Genomic DNA, 20,271 nt, shown 5'->3' with positions numbered 1-20,271 from the left:
TCCACCCAGACCAATCCCCTGTACCTCTGCCTATCCCAAGCACACCATCAGACCAGCCTGCACACACCTCACCACACAAGGGAAGCTCAGGCAAACATAAGCACCACACATCCCACAGGCACTCACGCAAGCATCACACACATACAGACACACCAACATCCACTGCCTCCACTGTGTCCCCCTCCTCCTCGTCTCCCTCCTCCCTCCCAGTCTCGTCTACACACACACCTGCATGCACTACCACTACAGCCAGTACATCCCGCACCAGCACACCCACCACCACACCCCGCTCACGTGCACTCACCACCCCCACTACCATTTACACGTCCCCTGTGTCCTCTCCCAGTGTGTCTGTGACGCCCCCTCCGAAGATACACAAACGCAGGCACACACCCACCCAACAGCCATCCACCTCACGACAGCCTCCAGCGCATGCACCTGCACCCAAATCCACAAAACTTACACCTCCTACAACCACAACCTCTTCCTCCACTCCCAAACCCCCTCCAGCTACCTGTCCCAGTGTGTCCAAAAAACTTTTCCTGTCCACCCTTAACCTATTTCCCACGACCCCCCCTCCAACTCATAGGTCCCGTACTAGCACCTCAGCGAAAAAATCTCCGGGACCAGTGGTGCCTGTTGTTACAGGTATGTGGAGTGCACCGGCCACCAGGGCAGCCAGTGTGGCACGGAGCCACAGCACAGCCAGTCCCCCCCCCCTGTGAAGCACCAGAAGTTGGACAGTGCCCGGCGGGAGAGGGGGAAGACTCCAGCCAGCCAAGCCGCTCACAGGGGTCCCGGGGGGAGTGTTGACTCAGCTGTGACTCCTCCCAAGGTGGGGAAGGGGCAGAGGAAACCTGCAAAGTCTGGGAAGAGCAGCACGGCGGAGAAGACCGCCATCATCCCCGCCAGCCAGGAGGCCACCGCCAGCCCCATCGTCACTGCCCAGGAGGAGGCCACCGCCAGCCCCATCGTCACTGCCCAGGAACAGGCCACGCCAGACCCATAGTCACTGCCCAGGAGGAGGCCACCGCCAGCCCCATCATCACTGCCCAGGAGGAGGCCACCGCCAGCCCCATCGTCACTGCCCAGGAGGAGGCCACCGCCAGCCTCATCGTCAATGCCCAGGAAGAGGCCACCGCCAGCCCCATCGTCACTGCCCAGCTGACCCATGAAGGACCGCCAGCCACAGGCCAGCTGGGCAATGACGGACCGCCATGGCAAGCACCGCTGAACAGGGCAAGGACCGCTGAACAGGGCAAAGACCGCCATGGCAAGCACCGCTGAACAGGGTAAGCACCGCTGAACAGGGCAAAGACCGCCATGGCAAGCACCGCTGAACAGGGCAAGCACCGCTGAACAGGTCAGAAACTGCCAACTCAAGCACCGCTGAACAGGTGAGAAACTGCCAACTCAAGCACCGCTGAACAGGGCAAAGACCGCTGAACAGGGCAAGCACCGCTGAACAGGGCAAAGACCACCATGGCAAGCACAGCTGAACAGGGCAAGCACCGCTGAACAGGGCAGAAACTGCCAACTCAAGCACCGCTGAACAGGGCAAGCACTGCTGAACAGGGCAAGGACCGCTGAACAGGGCAAAGACTGCTGAACAGGGCAAGCACCGCTGAACAGGGCAAGGACTGCTGAACAAGGCAAAGACTGCTGAACAGGGCAAGCACCGCTGAACAGGGCAAAGACCGCCATGGCAAGCACCCCTGAACAGGTCAAGCACCGCTGAACAGGTAAGAAACTGGCAACTCAAGCATCGCTGAACAGGTCAGAAACTGCCAACTCAAGCACCGCTGAACAGGTCAGAAACTGCCAACTCAAGCACCGCTGAACAGGGCAAGCACCGCTGAACAGGGCAAGGACCGCTGAACAGGGCAAAGACCGCTGAACAGGGCAAGCACCACTGAACAGGGCAAATACCGCCATGGCAAGCACCGCTGAACAGGTCAAGCACCGCTGAACAGGTCAGAAACTGCCAACTCAAGCACCGCTGAACAGGTCAGAAACTGACAACTCAAGCACTGCTGAACAGGGCAAGCACCGCTGAACAGGGCAAGGACCGCTGAACAGGGCAAAGACTGCTGAACAGGGCAAGCACCGCTGAACAGGTCAGAAACTGCCAACTCAAGCACCGCTGAACAGGGCAAGCACCGCTGAACAGGGCAAAGACCGCCATGGAAAACACCGCTAGCCCATTTGCGTCAGGGGCAGTGACGCAACTGGGACCGTCACGGGGTGAGTGCTGCACTCTGGGCACCAGTCCCCCTCCAGAACCAGTGGAGACATGCATCCACTCCGTCTGTCCTGCACAAGATGAAGCACTCTGGGCACCAGTCCCCCTCCAGAACCAGTGGAGACATGCATCCACTTGAGAGACTGTGGCTTTGCACTCCCCAGGATGGTACAGTGGGCAAACCAACCACTGGAGAGACTTGAGAGACTGTGGCTTTGCACTCCCCAGGATGCAGCAGTGGGCAAACCATCCACTGTAGAGACTTGTGAGACTGTGGCTTTGCACTCCCCATGATGGTACAGTGGGCAACCCACCCACTGTAGAGACTTGAGAGACTGTGGCTTTGCACTCCCCAGGATGTAACAGTGGGCAAACCACCCAACTGTAGAGACTTGAGAGACTGTGGCTTTGCACTCCCCAGGATGGTACAGTGGGCAAACCAACCACTGGAGAGACTTGAGAGACTGTGGCTTTGCACTCCCCAGGATGGTACAGTGGGCAACCCACCAACTGTAGAGACTTGAGAGACTGTGTCTTTGCACTCCCCAGGATGGTACAGTGGGCAAACCAACCACTGGAGAGACTTGAGAGACTGTGGCTTTGCACTCCCCAGGATGGTACAGTGGGCAACCCACCCAATGTAGAGACTTGAGAGACTGTGGCTTTGCACTCTCCAGGATGGTACAGTGGGCAAACCAACCACTGGAGAGACTTGAGAGACTGTGGCTTTGCACTCCCCAGGATGGTACAGTGGGCAACCCACCCACTGTAGAGACTTGAGAGACTGTGGCTTTGCACTCCCAGGATTGATCAATGGGCATGGAGCCCCCTCGTGGATCTGGCGTCGTGCACTCATCCGGCTGAGGTGCCCCCCTTTCCCTTCCCCCTGAAGTGCCTGTTGTATTTCTATCTGATGCCCCAGCAGTGTTCTCTCCGTCATGTTTGGGTATCTTGTGTGGGCCTTGCCCATGCATTTTGGGCCCAGTGGTCCACGGACTATGAATGATGCAAAACCTGCACTAATAATCGTGGTGTATATTTTGTTTATAGTGTATATATATATATATGTATATTTTCGCTTACTGTTTTTGATATATTACAATAGTTACACTAATTTCCTTTTGTCTTTGCATTCTTCCAGGGGGTTTGGCGGGTGTTACTGTAATGTATAGATAAGCATTGGTGTGTGTGTTGTAGTGGATGAGGTTCGCGGTGGGGGTTGGGGTGTTGAGTGTGTGTCCCTGTTTTTTGCCTCCCCCCTCCCCTATGTCGTAGGTGCAGTACTCACCGTGCTCTTCGCCGCCGGCGTTGGTGATCCTCGTAGAAGAGCAGGAAGACTAGCGCTGGAAGAATTTGAAGTTCCGGCTCCATGCTGTCCTCCTTCCTCGTGGAGTGTGTAGAGATGAGTGTTTTTCCTTCGAAATGCCTGTTTCCGCCGTGTTTTTATCCGCGTTGTATCCGCCCCGGAAAAGGTGGCGGATTGGCCTGTCATAATAGTGTGGGCGGTACATTGTCTCCCGCCTGTCTGTTGGCGGTGACCGCCAAGCTGTTGGTCTGCACTCCCGTGGCGGTCTGAGTGTTAAAGTGGCTGTCTTTGTTGGCGGTTTCCGCCACGGTCGTAATTGCAAATTTTTTACCGCCGGCCTGTTGGCGGTCTTACCGCCACTTTAACACCGTCCGCCAGGGTTGTAATGACCCCCATAGTGCTTATTCATACACTGATGTGGAGATTTGCTGTTGATTCTAGCAAAGCTAGTGATGGGCAGAATACAATGCTACTCGAAATTAGCTACAGATGTACAGGTATGTTAGGGTACAGGTGATGGGGTGTGGGCTGCACTGTAGCTCCAGGGAAGGCACCTGTGGTTGAACCACTGCCCACGTGACCCTGGTGACGGTGTGTTTAACATCAAATGAGACAATATGAATGGGGGAATGTAGGCGAGGGGACCTGCTGCCATTTGCTAAAACGGGAACAATTTCCTACTTCAACATAGAACTTCTGAAGATTCCTCTCTTTTTATCAAACTGTTTTCAAGCATTGCACTCAATTATTCGAAATATATCACATTTGTCAGAGGGCTTGGCATCTTCACACACTCTTAATTGGGAATTAGGGGCTGTGTGTAGCATGAAATCTGTTAGGCACAACACAGCTTTAGAAACGCATTTTCCTGTGTTGGAGCTTATAATAGCAAGGAAAGTACATGCAATGAACTAGCCATAAAACTACATAGAAAAACAGCTGCAAACCGCAAAGCCTTTAATGTAACCAACCGAGCTTGAGCCCACTAAGATTAACGGCTAGCCTGCCCCTGACGGAGAGCATTCTCCATTAGTACTTAAAACAATATTGGAATATTATGAAAGCCAAATCTTTATCTTCTGACGTATTTATGCCACACATTGAATTACACTGGTGGCTGTAGATACCTTTACTAACGAGTTGCCATGCAGATTTGATTGCAGCTGTCTTTTTATTAGAACATGAAACCCAACGCATAAGGTGAGGACGATTAAGTGAACATCTCCAGTTAGTGGATTTTTGTGTATCTCCTGTAAAAGAGAGATCATTTTTCTGAAGCAATAAATGTCTGTCAGAAAACCACAGCTCTGGGTACTGAGGCCTGGGGCCTTTATTTTCTTTGGCACAACATTCTCAACCTGAGAAGGTGAGACTTCTTTCGACTTCATCATTGTGTGGAAATAGACCCACATTAGTGGGAGACCATTCTAAACCTAACTGTCAAGCTTACCATATTTCTTCTTAGTATTGCCACATTAAAGGATCTCTACCTTGCATCTGTACACAGCACAAGTAAGAACCCAAGATTTCCCTACATACCAGCTGGATGCACAAATATTTAGTCACATTGGGGTTTGATGAACTGAGGGCCTGATTCACAAAGGTACCTTACACTTGTGAGTAAGTTTACACTTTTGAGTAAGTTTACTACTTTTAGGTCTTCACAAACTGCACTTTTCTAGTAACATACACTTTTGTTGTAAGTCCAGCACTACACATGGTAAAGCACAGGTACTGCAATGCCTTACCTTAGAGAGTAATGGTGGTAGGGAGGGACTTACTGCAAAAGAGTAAGTTACTATAAAAGAGCAATTTTTTTGTAAAAGTGCAATTTGTGAGCACCTAAAGTAGTAAACTTACTGAAAAGTGTAAGTGACTTTATAAGTGCAGTTTGAGAATAGCAGTTTGTAGTAACTGTACTACTACAAAACATATTACAAAGTGCAGTTTGTGAAACAGGCCATTAGATTGAACTCACACTCTTAAAACAGCACAAACGGGGGCAGGGTCTGGCCGCGGCTCAAGATGGCCGCTTGAAGCAGGAGCTCCGCACACCGGTGGGCCCGAACGTCAGGGGGCAGCACCCGTGAGAGACGGGGGGGGCGTACAACATCATCTGGAATGGTCCCGACACTGTGGACAGCAGAATGATGCCACGGGAAGGGCCCCAGGAACGGTGGATTCGGCTCAACTGGGAACAAGGCCTAAGGGGTGGAGCACTGCAACATCGCTCACCATGGACCGCATGCACAGCAGACCTGACACGGCCTCAGAGAGCACATGGTCCGTAATTGGGGAGCCGGACACAGGGGAGACTTCACACGGAACCGAAGCCTTGCTCCACCCCCCCCCCCACCATACCTGCGTGCATGCCTATCCTGCGGCCTGGAAGGGCAGGGATCGGGAGAGACCTGCACCATAGATGCTACCCGAATGAAGCCTGAAGGTGGTTCTTGCCCCCGTTAACCCACCCAGTGAGAATAGGCCTGGGCGACTGCACATAATTACACCTGCTATCAGGAACCACGGATGGGGAGATCACCTGCTTGAGTCAGGCCCAGATGCTGTGGCAGAGGCCAACCCCAGTGTGAAGGACTCCACATACCTAAGTCCCTGGTCTTGTGGTCACTCACAGGCACTGCAACGTACCATCACGGCATCACTACCGTGGGAGGGGCAGTTGGAACACTGGAACAATGGCAAACACCTAAGAGATGCCCTCAGGAAAATCGCATAAACCTGCCAAAAAGTCCACACGACAACTCCTATTTTCTGAAGCGATACAACAACCCCGCACCATGGCTGAACCAGGAGGAACACCATCACCAGACCACACAAAGGTCTGTTCCGATCTGACAGAGGGACCCATTATGGAATGAATCCTGCAGAAAATAACGACGGTGGGATGTAGATTAGAGGGAATGGACGTTAACATCTTGGCCCTATCGACTGAGACCAAAACCATACGACAGGACATTGACAAATTCCAACACAGAGTCCAGGGGCTAGAACAGAGAGTTGCAATAATGGAGGACCACCTCAATGTGGTGCCAGACTGTGGCCAAGAACTTCTCCTCTTATGCAGTAAAGTAATAGACTTAGAGGAGCGGAGCCGAAGAAACAACGTCCATATTTTTGGCTTCCTGGAACAACAAGGGGATACAAACATTGTATTATTCCTTTGCCAAACCCTCCCAGTGATCACGGTCTCACGTTTGACCCTCCATTGGAGTTCCAAAGAGCACACCGAATGGGCCCAAAGCGTCCCGAAGGATCGTCAAGGCCTCGCCCATCATTGCCTGCTTCTTGAGACACAAACAGGTACACCAGCTCCTCACCAAAGCCCGCACCCATGGACCATACAGTCACGAGGGGTACGAGATACGCATGGCAGCGGACTTCTCTAAAGAAACTAACGATCAACGCAAATTGTTCCCCTCCTTCCGCCCCCAGCTTTGACAGCTGGACATAAAATATGGCCTCTTTGAACCCGCACGGATGTGGATCACCAGCCAGGGTAAATTCAAAGACTTTTTTGACCCAAAGGATCTGCGTCTTTTCCTGTACACGCTCGTGACACAACATATGGACACAAACGCGACCTCCAGAACGGCATCCTCAAATACAACCTCCACACCCCCTATATCTCATTCGGTACCCAGGGAGACCCACCGACAAGACAAGTTTGCCTCTCACCACAAGGGAAGAGATCACAGCAAACTCTCTCGACCTAAGGAGGACAGGTCCAACCTCACCCAGCTCCATGTCAAGGGCAAATCCTGCTTGCTGCTGAAACCCAATCCTTCCCCCGACTGAGGCAGCAGTACTATAAAACCGGCCTCCCAGACCTACACAGCACTCCAAGGGATCGGGCAATATTCTAGGGTCAACACTCCAGCACATGGATAAGTATCATGAAACCTACAATCAGGGCCACAGACCCACTTCCTTAATGTTTCCTATACCCCAAAACTCATGCTCATCACCTCGAGCTCACCGCACAACTTATGACAAACAATGTCCTTCTTACTGTTCGCATACTAAATACTAAAGCCTAACAATGTAGGGGTAGGTCTAAGACCTATAACAACTCCATCGAAAAGTTAGACTCTACGACACGTATGCATGTGCTGGCCGACATCAGAACATAAACCACTATTACTCACAAGTTATCCGGACACTGCGGGGTCAGAATGAAGGGCAGACATGTCTCTCCTAAATAGAGCTGCGAGGCAGACCCGCCATATAGTGACCTCTATAGGTACTGCTTATGACTTAGAAAACACTGGTACCAAGGTCCATGCCACTAATCCGTGTCCCAAGGGGAAACAACCCGCACCCTACAGAATGTTTGACGTCACATACCCCATTCAAGACAATAGTCTTTTGTGAGGAATAGCCATATCAGATTGACTTCCTGGGATACTTCAATGCAGACATTATGCATGTTAACATCTTTTGCGACTCTGTTGACCTCTAATGTTTGCTGTTTAATTGTATACGGTTCTCTTTTTTGTAAGGCAACTATTACCCTGTGCCTCTCCCTCCCTCCTTATTCCTTACTCCTAACCCCCATTCTCACTCTCATCCTTGTCCTCATCAACCGGGTATGCCTGCCCCCCTCCCACTCGCTCCCCCCACTCCTTCTGAAACACCAAACTCAGCCAATAAACACTCTTGGGGTGCCCCCCCTGCCGGGCAGGAACGGCCGGCAGTGCCGATGCCCTCCAAGTTTTGACCCGTGGACCACAGAGCTGAGCCCTAGGGGCCAGACTTCCACTAGTGACAAACTTCCCATTCCTACTTCCCTCCCCTCTGGTAGCACCCTCAACCTCATCCTTCTAAACCACTAACTCCACCTCAGGGTAGACACCCACCCACTTCTGTGCCTCGTGGGAGGCATTCCCACCAGTATCCCAATGACAGTATTGAGTAGGACCCCACCCTGGCACACATTCCCCCCATTGCAAATATCCTCGCTCTTGATCGTTCCCCCACACACATATTGCCTCCCTACATTTGAAAATCACAGCCCTATGCCTCTCCCTTTGACTCACGGTCAAAGCCCAGAAATGAACACTCCCCCTTATATATTGCACTGCCCACCCACTCAAAGGTATGACATGAAATGTCCATGGGTTCACCCACTATGTGAAGTGCAAAAAAGTGCTCTCCTCTTTCCAGTCGAAAAATGTTGATGTGGCACTCCTTCCGGAGATGCACTTGTATGACCTTGAATCCGAAAAGCTGTGACGCGACTGGGTTGGGAAAGTCGTATACAATAGCTACCCCAACCCCTCTCAGTTGAAGACCGAGAAGGTCAGAAAATGCAGAGTCGGGATACGGCTGTGAAAAACACTGTCCATAACTGTAGTCTGGACATGGTCTGACCAGGAGGGATGGGACGCCTTCGCGAAACTAAAAATAGCGGACAACTCACTATGCGTGGGTACCATCTATGCCCCAACAAGTCTTAAGCGTCCATTCTGACTCCACCTCAACGGCACCTTGTAGAGATCGAAGCCTCACACTGTGTCATAGGTGGAGACTGGAACCTAGCTCCTGACGCCATCCTAGACAGGACAGGACACATAGACACCTGCAACAACTCCGACAGGGCACTATTGAGGGACATCATATCGGACCACGGACTGGTTGACCATTGGAGACTTACACATCCTACAGACAAGAAATATACTTATCTATCCCCGGTCCATGGTTCCCAGTCCCGACTGGACTGCTTCCGCACCTCACAATCACTGATAGCCACAGTGGTGGAATCGCGGATCCTAGAGACGGCACTCTCGGATCATGCCCCTGTCATACTGTCACTGACTCTAGGCCTCACATCTCCGGGCCGCAAACACTGGCGACTAGCTACACATCACTAGCGAACACCGCAGGGTAAGGAACAACTCCAATTCCATGCCTCCAAATATATTCGAGATAACAAAGGCTCTGTTTCCTCCCAGAGAATACTCTGGGCAGCGGCGAAGGCTACCATTAGGGGACGCATGATGCGGGACTCAGCTGAGGCGAACAAACAGGCAATGAGCCGACAGCGAGAACTTGAGAATCAGATCTCATCTCTCACCTGTCTTTATGCAACTAGTCCCACAACACCCATGCGCCGTAGGCTAGAACAAGCATGTGCAGCCCTGAAGGAACTATATATACAACAAAAGCAGAATATGCACTACAACGGCTCAAAACTCGCCATTATGAACAGGGCGAAAAAGCTGGGCGCCAACTGGCAGCAGCTCCGGCAGCTTGAAACGGCACAGGAGATACCTGCCATTACTTCCTCCAAAGGGGATATTGTTACAAAACCACAGGAAATAATAAACGAATTTGCTGACTTTTACAAATTACTAGACACTCCAGAATCAGTGACTAGTACCCAACAAATAGAGTCCTTCCTGGATGAAGCGCAACTACCTATATTGTCGGATGCAGGGTGAGTCCTATTGGAGGGAGAGATTACCAAAGACGAGATACGAAAGGCAATAACCAATCTCCCCTACCATAAATCCCCAGGGGAGGACCGATTCCCAGCGGAATTCTACAGATGGGTGGGGGAAGAGGCACTGATGTCCTCCTTGGGGACCTCCAAGAGGCCTGCAAGGCAGACTCACTAGGACCCCTCTCTAACAGAGTTGTGATAGCGGTAAGACCCAAACCGGGGAGAGACCCTATCCACTGCGGTAGCTATAGACCCACCTCCCTTTTGAATAGTGACGGTAAAATATTAGCAAGTATCCTAGTGACGCAAAGTCACACCCTCCCTGATCCATCATACACAAGTGGGGTTCGCCCTGGGACGAACCTCCAGGAATCACCTTAGGAGTCTAACCCACGCCTTATGGGAAGCAAGAGGTAGACCAGAGGAAGCCATAGCCTTCTCATTGGACACAGAAAAAGTGTTTGCCACATAGAATGGAATTTGTTGGTTAATGTCCTGCAGAAATTTGGGTTGGGGACTAATTTACTGCAATGGTCCGTCTTCTATATGAAAAACTGATGGAGCAAGTAAACTGTGGTGGTTTCCTCTCTGACCCCTTCCCGATACGAAGGGGGATGAGGCAAGGTTGCCCACTTTCGCCCCTCCTCTTCCTATTGGCCTTAGAACCCCTAGTGGCTACGCTCCGACAATCACCATTCCTTATGGGGATCTGAGTCCCGGGGGGGGGAGTCCAGAATTTATGTATACGCTGATGATATACTGCTGACATTAATGGACCTGTCCCGATCCCTCCCAGCCTTATTGGAGATTATAGATGGCTTTGCGTTCCTCTCTGGCTACAGGGTTAATTGGGACAAAAGTGAGGCACTGCCCCTCTCCATCTCTACTACCAAACCGGCGGTTCACGGTTTTTCATTTCGATGGACGCCTTTGTGCCTGAAATACCTGGGGGTTTTGATAAACATAGGTCTTGATAGCATGTTAGCAGACAACCTACACCCACTTCTCACACATATGCGATTAGACTTTGCCAAATGGTCACAGCTTCAGCCCACCCTTTGGGGCAGAGTGCAAGCCGTTCAAATGGTGACACTCCCACAATTCACCTATGTTCTGGGCATGCTACCAGTACGAGTGCCCTTGCCAACTCTTCAACTGGTGGATAAGGGGATCCGCAGCTTCGTATGGGGTGCCTCCCGTCCCCGATTGACCTCCGCTAAACTCATGGCGTGAGGGACCACTGGAGGCCTAGAACTCCCTTCAGTGGAACATTATGCCTTAGCCTTACAAATATCCCAATTGGGGTTTCCGCTTCCTGGAATACCAGACCCACCTCAGTGGGTCACGACTGAAAAGTACCTGATTCACCACTCGACGGGCAAGGGGCTCACTTTGCTGTACCAGGACCAACCAACCCAATCTCGTTTTTCTAATCCTGTGATCCAGGAAATGCAGATGGACTGGAACAGGGCGCACAAGCTATTGGGGGTACAACACCGCCTACACCAATAGGCTCCTCTGTGGGGCAATGCCGCTCTCCGAATAGGTGGGTTGTCCTTCAGATGGCTGCAGTGGGAAGCGGCTGGTATATTAACCCTTGACCAGGTAATAACAGAGAACGGAATTGTGCCCTTTGAACACCTCCGAGAGACATACGGCCTACCTCCCCAACAACAATGGCGATACCTACAGCTACAGTGCTGTCTACGCCGCTGCCTCTGAATGTCCACCGGGCCCCTGGCACCTTCCCCAGTGGTGTCCTACCTTACGACCTGGAGACAATCTAAGAGGGTGAAGTTGGGTCTCTATGAAGTCCTTACCAACCTGTCTTCTCGAACCCCCTCCTAGTCAATCTACAAACCAAATGGTCCACATGACTGAATGTAGACATAGAGGAGGAAGGATGGCTGGACCTATTAGAGGCACTGGACATATGGGTGCGAGAAGCAAGGCTGAAATTTTGTCTTTTTAAGACCTTACATGACGGCAGTGGACACCCGTGAAGTTAAACAGGGAGGGACTGCTGCCGCACGCGAACTGCTGGAGATGTTGGGATCACCAATGTGACATCATACACATACTCTGGGACTGCCCCTCTGTTCAGGCCCTCTGGGAGGAAGTTGGCAACACACTGAGAAAGACCATGCCTATCTGAACGCCACTGACACTCCCGATGTCTTCCTTCATGACATAGGAGACATGCCAGAACTGTTGCGACCCCAACGCCGACTCCTACACACGGCCCTCGCGACGGCTAAAGCTTTTATTCTGCAACATTGAAGATCCCCTACACCACCGTCCCTGGAGGAAAGGCTGGTAGCAATGATACGTACCACAGCCCATGAAAGAGTCCTGTATGCTCTTCAAGATCAAGTGGCCCTCTGTACCCAGATATGGTGACCTTATGTTAGGGAGACCCCCTGAATCCAAGAAAGGCCGAATAGTTTTCCCTTGCCACCGATAAGCGAGGGAGAAAGAAATAATGACTATTCATATACAGCTTTACCCCTCTCTGCTTTTAATACCCCCTCAATCTCATCATACCTCTCTCTCCCATAACACGCTGGCCACTGACTGCATAGAGTGAGTAGCTACTGATTAAGAATCGAAACGGCCCCTACTATAAGCCTCCCTCAGCAATAGCGACCTTAGTATCCACACCGTCTGCTGTAACACCCTCCTCACTGCTAGCCTTAAGGGGCCTCATCGAGACCTACGCACCCTGAAGCTACCCGCAAACCCCAATCCAACCTGAATTGACCCACCCCTGGCAAACTAACTCATTACCCCATTAGCTACCTCCCCCACCCTGGGATCTACCCTGCAACGGAAACTCTCACCACCCCCTCTTTTATAATCCAACCAGGAGCTGATCTCTCTGTGTAAAGGGGGACCTGAGATCTGAGTCTTCAGATAAGGACCCGAATAAGGACACAGAGCTCCTACAGAAACGGACTCCGTAGTTTTTCCCATACCCTCCTTAGCTATTCTTAAACTTTCCTCCCTTCCCCCACACATTTCTTCTCTCAAGAACATATTCTATTGTATTGTTGGATTGTGTGTCACTATGGCTTTTATTCCCTTCTGGGGATCACTATGTAACTGTATGGAGAAAGAAAACCTCTTCAATTGTCAAACTTATTTTTTAAAAACAGCACAAACATTCTCTACACTCTCTACAAAGTATCACAGGACAAGAGTATGAAGGATGTCTAGTCACCAAAGTGTTTGTGTCATAGCACAATCTCAAGGTACCTGTTGACTAAGGGCAGGCAAAATTCTTTGATTTTTTTCCCATGCATAACTAGCATAACTTTCCACTCTTATCATGGGTAGCTGCCTGAGTAAAGATTATACAAAATAGTATGTCTTCGGGTAAACAAATCAATCAATCAATCAATCAGGGAATTTGTAAAGTGCACTACTCATCCATGAGGGTCTCAAGGCACTGAGGGGGGCTGCTACTGCTCAAACAGCCATGTCTTGAGATGTCTCCTGAAGGTAAGGAGGTCCTTGGTCTGATGCAGGTGGGTGGGAAGAGTGTTCCACGTCTTGGCGGCGAGGTGCGAGAACTATCTGCCGCCGGTGGTTGTTCTATGGATGCGTGGGACGGTGGCAAGGGTCGAAGCTGTCGGGTCAGGGTGTAGAAGGAGAGCCATATGTTGAGGTATTCCGGTCCGGTGTTGTGCAGTGCCTTGTGAGCGTGGGTGAGGTGTTTGAAGGTGATTCTCTTGTTGACGGGGACCCAATGTAGGTCTCTCAGGTGGGCTGTGATGTGGCAGTGGTGGGGGATGTCCAGGATGAGGCGTGTGGAGCCGTTCTGGATGCAATGGAGTCTTTTCTGGAGTTTGCCCATGGTTCCTGCGTAGAGGGCATTGCCGTAGTCCAGTTTGCTGCTTACGAGGGCGTGGGTGGCTGTTCTTCTGGTTTCAGTGGAGATCCATTTGTAGATCTTCCGAAGCATGCGGAGGGTGTTGAAGCAGGAGCAGATGATGCATTGGCTTGCTGGGTCATAGATAGTGAAGAGTCCAGGATAAATCCCAGGTTGCGTGTGTGGTTGGTGGGTGTCGGTGCGGTTCCCAGTGTGGCAGGCCACCAGTAGTCGTCCCATGCGAAGGGGGTGGAGCCGAAGATGAGGGCCTCAGTCTTGTCGGAATTCAGTTTCAGGCAGCTGTTCTTTATCTATTCAGCAATGGCCTTCATTCCTTCGTGAAGATTTATCTTGGCGGTGTCCTTTGTAAGGGAGGGGATCAGCTGGATGTCATTGGCATATGAGATGATGTTGAGGTTGTGAGATCGGGCGATGTTAGCGAGCGGAACCATGTAGACGTTGAAGAGGGTGAGGCTGAGGGATGAACCCTGGAGTATGCCGCAGTGAATTTTGGTGGCTTCAGAGCGGAATGGAGGGAGGCGGACTCTCTGAATTCTGCCAGTGAGAAAGGAGGTGATCCAGTCCAGGGCTCTGTCATGGATTCCTACGTCGTTGAGGTGTGTGCGTAGGTTGTGGTGGCAGACGGTGTTGAACGCGGCTGAGAGGCCCAGGAGGATGAGGGCAGCGGTTTTGCAGTTGTCCAGTATGGTTCAGATGTCGTCAGTGGAGACGATGAGGGCAGTTTCAGTGCTGTGGTTGCTGTGGAATCTGGATTGGGATGGGTCCATAGTGTTGTTCTCCTTGAGATAACGGGTCAGTTGTTTGTTGACAATTTTCTCTGTGGCTTTTGCCGGGTAGGGGAGCAAGGAGATGAGCCGGAATTTCTTGCGATCCTTTGGGTCCGCCTTGGGTTTCTTGAGGAGGGCTTTGATCTTGGCATGTTTCCAGCTCTCCAGGAAGGTGGTGGACTTGAAGGAACTGTTGATGATCTTCCAGAGTTGGGGTGCAATGACAGAGCTTGCTTTGTTGAAGATGTGGTGAGGGCAGGGGCCGAATGTGGAGCTGGAGTGGATGGTGTTCATGATTTTGATGGTGTTGTTGTCGTTGATGTGGGTCCAGGAGAACAGGAGTCTGGTGGGTGGTGAGTCTGTGGTGTGGGTGGTTGACCGGGGGGATTGAGTACTGAAGCTGTCATGGATGTCTGCGATCTTGTGGTAGAAGAAGGTGGCTAGGGAGTCTCAGAGGTCTTGTGATGGCGGATGTCATTGATGTTGGAGCTGGGGTTGGACAGCTCCTTCACGATGTTGAAGAGCTCCTTGTGGCTGGGTGCGTTGTTGTCAATGCGTTCTTTGAAGGCAGTTCTCTTGGCGGTTCAGAGGAGTTGGTGGTGTCTGCGGATGGCGTTCTTGAAGGCTGTGGAGTTGTCCAGTGCCTAATCTTGGCGCCACTTCTTTTCGAGTCTTCGGCATGTTTGTTTAGATTCTTGGAGGTCGGCAGTGAACCAGAAGGTCTTTCTGTTGATGTGTCTGTTGGAAAGATTTTTGATCGGGCAAGAGTGTTGGCACAGTCGTCGATCCATTGCCTGAGGTTGTGGGCTGCTGTGTCAGCATCGGTGAGTGGGTTCCGGGAGAGGGTATTGATCAGTTGGTCTTAGGTGACCTTGTTCCATCTGAGGAGGGTAATCCATTGCGGGGGATGGTGTATTGTAGGTTTCTCGAAGGAGAAGTGGATGCAGCGGTGGTCGGTTCATTGGAGTTTGGTGGTGTGGCTGAAGGAGACGTGTTTCTGGCAGAGAAAATGGGGTTGAGCGTGTGCCCTGCAGAGTGGCTGGGTGTTGTGACAAGCTGTTTGAGGCCGAGGTTGGAGAGGTTGTCGAGCAGGGTGGTAGAGTTGTTTTGTTGGGGTTCTTGAGGTGGAAGTTCATGTCCCCAAAGAGTATGTAGTCCGTGTATGTGAGAGCGTGCGTGCTGATGACGTCGGTGATGGAGTCACTGAATTGTTGTTGGGGACCAGGGGGTCTGTACAGGAGGGTTCCTCTGAGGGTGGTGTTTGGGTCGGTGTGGATCTGGAAGTGCAAGTGTTGGGTGGTGCCGACTGTGTCTTCGGTGCTGGTCGTGATCCTGAGGGTATTCTTGGGGACAATGCCAATGCCTCCTCCTGTTTTGTTCAAGCGGTCCCTGTGGGTGATCAGGTAGCCGTCTGGGATAGCTATGGCGATGTCAGGTGCTGAGGAGAGGTTCATCCAGGTCTCGGTCAGGAAGGCGACGTCTGGGGAAGCTGAGTTGAGTAGATTCCAAAGTTTGATGGCATGTTTGTAGATGGAGCGGGTGTTGAGTAGGATGCATCTGAGATGGTTGCGTCCTGCCCTGGTGGGTGGGTTGTTGGCGTGGAGGCTGGTGAAGGTGCAGTTCCGGCAGGAGAAGGGTCTGCGGGTGAGCTACGGGGTGGCTTGATGGCAGGTGGGTGAGCAGCCGGTGTTGAGGCCGTGGAGGGTGGTGGAGTCGTAGCGAAGACGGGTGTAGCAGCGGTTGGGGGAGCGAGAGCCATGGGTTCCAACCCTGGGCGCAGTCCAGTTTCGGACGGGCACAGACAGGCCTGCTTTTGGCACGCCAACGGGGTGCCCACTGCACGAGTTCACTGCGCGGCCGTGCAGCCGCCGCCAATAAGTAGGGAGGAGGGGGGAGAGGACAGCTGGGGGCAGGAGCGGGGGCAAAAATGGTACAAAAAAAGGATGCAGGCCATGGGGGCAGCAGCGGTGGAAGTTCAGTACGAGAGAGATGAGGGGGCGGGGCCACAGGGGCAGAAGCAGCAGAGGAGAGAAAAAAGGAGGGAGAGCAAGAGTGAGAGAGAGAGAGTGGAGGGAAAAGTGAAGAAGTAAAGCAAAAGTCAAAAGGAGCACAGTGGAGAGCAAATGGCAAAAAGGGGCACAAGGAGGCAGACACGGAAGAGAGAGCACACACAGAAAGAAGCAGAGAGGCAGAGGGCAGCCTAGTGGGAAAGCAGAGCTCTCCCAGTAGACACCAGGGATGAGGCACAGGAAGAAGCCTGCGGGCAGAGGAGGGCCTCGAATTCCTGACAGGGGTCAGGAGTTCAGAGGAACGAGGGTTCTACTTAACAGGTGGAGCTACGGGAGGCAGAACAGTTCACTGACCAGGTCAGTGGTATTGCTCCAAAAACAAAGAGTCAGATAAGATACTTGCTCAATGTCTTGTGTGGTGGTCTGTGTGAAATTTTCTACTCAAAATAGATTCCCACATGCAAAATTATGTGAATAGAATAAGTGTAAGACGAAAACAAAAAACACTCGAACCATGCAAGACCTAATAAATGAGATTTACCAGAGATTACGCCTGTATGAAAAGCATTTGCCCAGGTCTATTTTTGTGCACCCAATGGCATTACAAGGTTCAACACTAGCTACCCCCCCCCCCACACACTTCATCACCTCCAATAGCTACTGACTTGCTGTAGAGGGACAGGATGTTGAAACCACAGAAAGTAAACAAAGTTCTTGCAGCCCTGCAGAACAGATCCATGGATCTTGCAGTCATATTTACTTTCCACTTCTGTTTTCTTGACCACTGAGGCCAGAGGCATCAAGGGAAGTACCAGAGCAACTAAATGGCAAGCCATGTGGAGCAGATCTAGAATACCTCTATTTTTTAGGCTTGTCCCTAAACTGTTGATTTTGCAGAAGCAATAAAGGCTGCAGACTGCTTTAATCTTTGACTGACATAATAAAACGGAATATGAGAGTCGTGTATAGGGTGGAAACAGGCTTCAGGTTGTATCTTCTAGGTCGTAGTTCTGGAGTTTTAACAACTCTTTGAAAATTTGCAGTTACATAGTAAACAATGTTGAAAAAAACTTTCCCTGCCAATAAGTACTATACATGCCAATGCACAGATGGTACACTATTACCATTAGTGAGTGTGGTGAGTGCAAATCAATCACGATTTGAAGCCTTGAATAAATCATGATGCCCCTCCCTTTAAAATAGTAATGAAAAAGCATATTACATTCTCGGTATCTGCATGTATGGTTATGCAGTGCTCTGTTGTTTATGTGTAAAAGTTGGTAACAAGGGTATGTAACTATAGCTAAAGCACAAGGGGTTAAATCTATGCAGTTTGATAGAATCACAAGAACTAAGCTATTGGGGGAGGGGGGATTGGCTCCTTTATTTTCTCCTATCAAATGATTCTTAGTGTGTGAGTTGTGAAACAAAAAGCCTTGACTGTGTTGAAACTGATTTCGAAACTTATAATCCTGTCCCTTAATTGATATGATAGAGATGCAAATTCAAAATTTGGACTGTATTTTATGTAATGAAGTTGTATTAGTTGACATGAATGGGCCTATTCCTGTTTTCAATTCCACTTTACAATGCATATGATGTGCTGTGTCTTGTTTTCTCTTTGACTGTTCACCGAGGAGCTTCAAATGTGACCTTCAAAAATTCATTTTTTTGTATGAAATTCAGTGAACTTTACAGTCTTACTGGCACTGTATTATTTCAATCTTTCTTTATACATTCATAATGATCTTGAAGGAATTGAAAGTTGACTATATTTGATTAAAGGCCATTTTCTTTGGCAGAACAGAAGTGCAAATTCTATTTGAAGTGCTTTTGTTTTCAGCTGCAGGTCATAATATAATGTTATTCATTAATAAAGTAAAGGTTATGATCATCTAATGTGTTTTCTGTTTTACCATTGGATAGCTCAATCTAACCTTTGCATCATACCAGAGTTAGTGTACAATTTCCTTCCATTTGGGAGAAGATATTCACTTTCTTCCTGAAGAGGCAGACACCGTTTTAGTCTCTATACTGATCTGTACTTGTCGCTGAAGTATTTGAGTAGTCTGTATGACAAATGTACTTAGACTTTTATTTTACCTTGTGCAAGACCATATTACGTATTGCCTATTTGACAGATTAGGGCTCAACTTCCTTGCTAATGTTATTTTGTATATATTAGAATTACCGGATGTTTTAATTACTGGAATTATTTTGGATTGATTGACTAACAAACCTATTCCTTTTGCCTTCTGTAATGATTTTTAAATAAACCTTCCAGGTTTGTACTTTGAAACTTGTCTAGTGGATTTTCCTGTGTTTAGGGCTCTCACCTTTAAAGACTCACACCTGTCAATTGGCATTTTTGATCTGAAAAACGCTGCCAAGCAGGTGAAATTGTACAGTGGAACTAACATGAAATGTCACCTTTGACCATAGTAACATATGAGTGAAAATGTGTTGATTAGTACACTAAATAACATTTAATTGGGCACGTCTGTTTTCACTGGTATGGCATAAATATGATTTTCTGTTATCACGGTATGTACTGCAAGTATATTTGGTACTTGGCTAATTCATGCTCTTTTACGCTGGGTTTCATAATAATGCCATAATTTGGTATAGGCACAATGATAAAAACAGTATTACCTTTAAACTAAAACTCTGCTTGTAATAATTAATCGCAGGGGTTTGCAGAAAGCCTATTGTGCTGCAAAAAGATTTTTTAAAAACAAGGAGAGAGCTTGAATGGAACAGGGGGAATCATGTGCCAGATGTAACTTAGGGCAAGATGTATGAAAAAAACCCTTAGCGAATCGCAAATAGCGATTTTTAAGAAATCGCTATCTCTGAGTCGTAAAATGCAATTTAACAAAATTGTGATTCGGAAATAGCGATTTCTTAAAATTCGCTAATGCAATTTGCGAGGCCCAAATACCGAATCACAAAAATATTTGCGATTCGGTATTTGAAAATCGCAAATTGTGAAAACGGACACCTGACACAGCCTGATGACATCACAAGCAGGAAGTGAGTCAGCCCAGGCTGTTTCCAGGAGCCACACCCAAAGGAGCAATGAGAGAGACACAGCCCAGTCCCAGGGAGCAAGTCTGTGAGCAAGGCAGGACTTTACATCACCATGGCCAATGCTGCTAATGGGAAGGAGAAGGGAGAGAGGAAGAGAAAGCTGAAGTTCAGTGAGCAAGAACTGGAGGTGCTCACTGAGGAGGTGGTGAGGAGCCATGACCGGCTTTTTGGGAAGAGCTCACTCCAGGTCCCAGAGAGTGAGAAGCGCAAACTCTGGGCTGACATACAGACCAAAGTCTGCGCAGTGGGGGTTGCGCAGCGTTCAGTGGAGGAGATAAGAAAGAGGTGGTACGACCTGCGTTCCCATGCCAAAGGAGAGGGTGGCCAGCAGACTACAGGAGGCAAGGAGCAAAGGAGGCGGACCATCCACCCAGACACCCTCCACAAGACCTGGTGGAGTCGACACTGCTCCCAGAAGCTGTCAATGGGGTCACTGACATAGACACGTCCGGCACACCCAGCACCAGTAAAGGTAAGTACAATAATGAAATGTAACCCCATA

Source organism: Pleurodeles waltl, chromosome 7, assembly GCF_031143425.1.
Source record: "Pleurodeles waltl isolate 20211129_DDA chromosome 7, aPleWal1.hap1.20221129, whole genome shotgun sequence".
Taxonomy (NCBI): Eukaryota; Metazoa; Chordata; class Amphibia; order Caudata; family Salamandridae; genus Pleurodeles; species Pleurodeles waltl.
The sequence above is the reverse complement of the archived record's forward strand: the minus strand, read 5'-3'. Positions refer to the sequence as shown.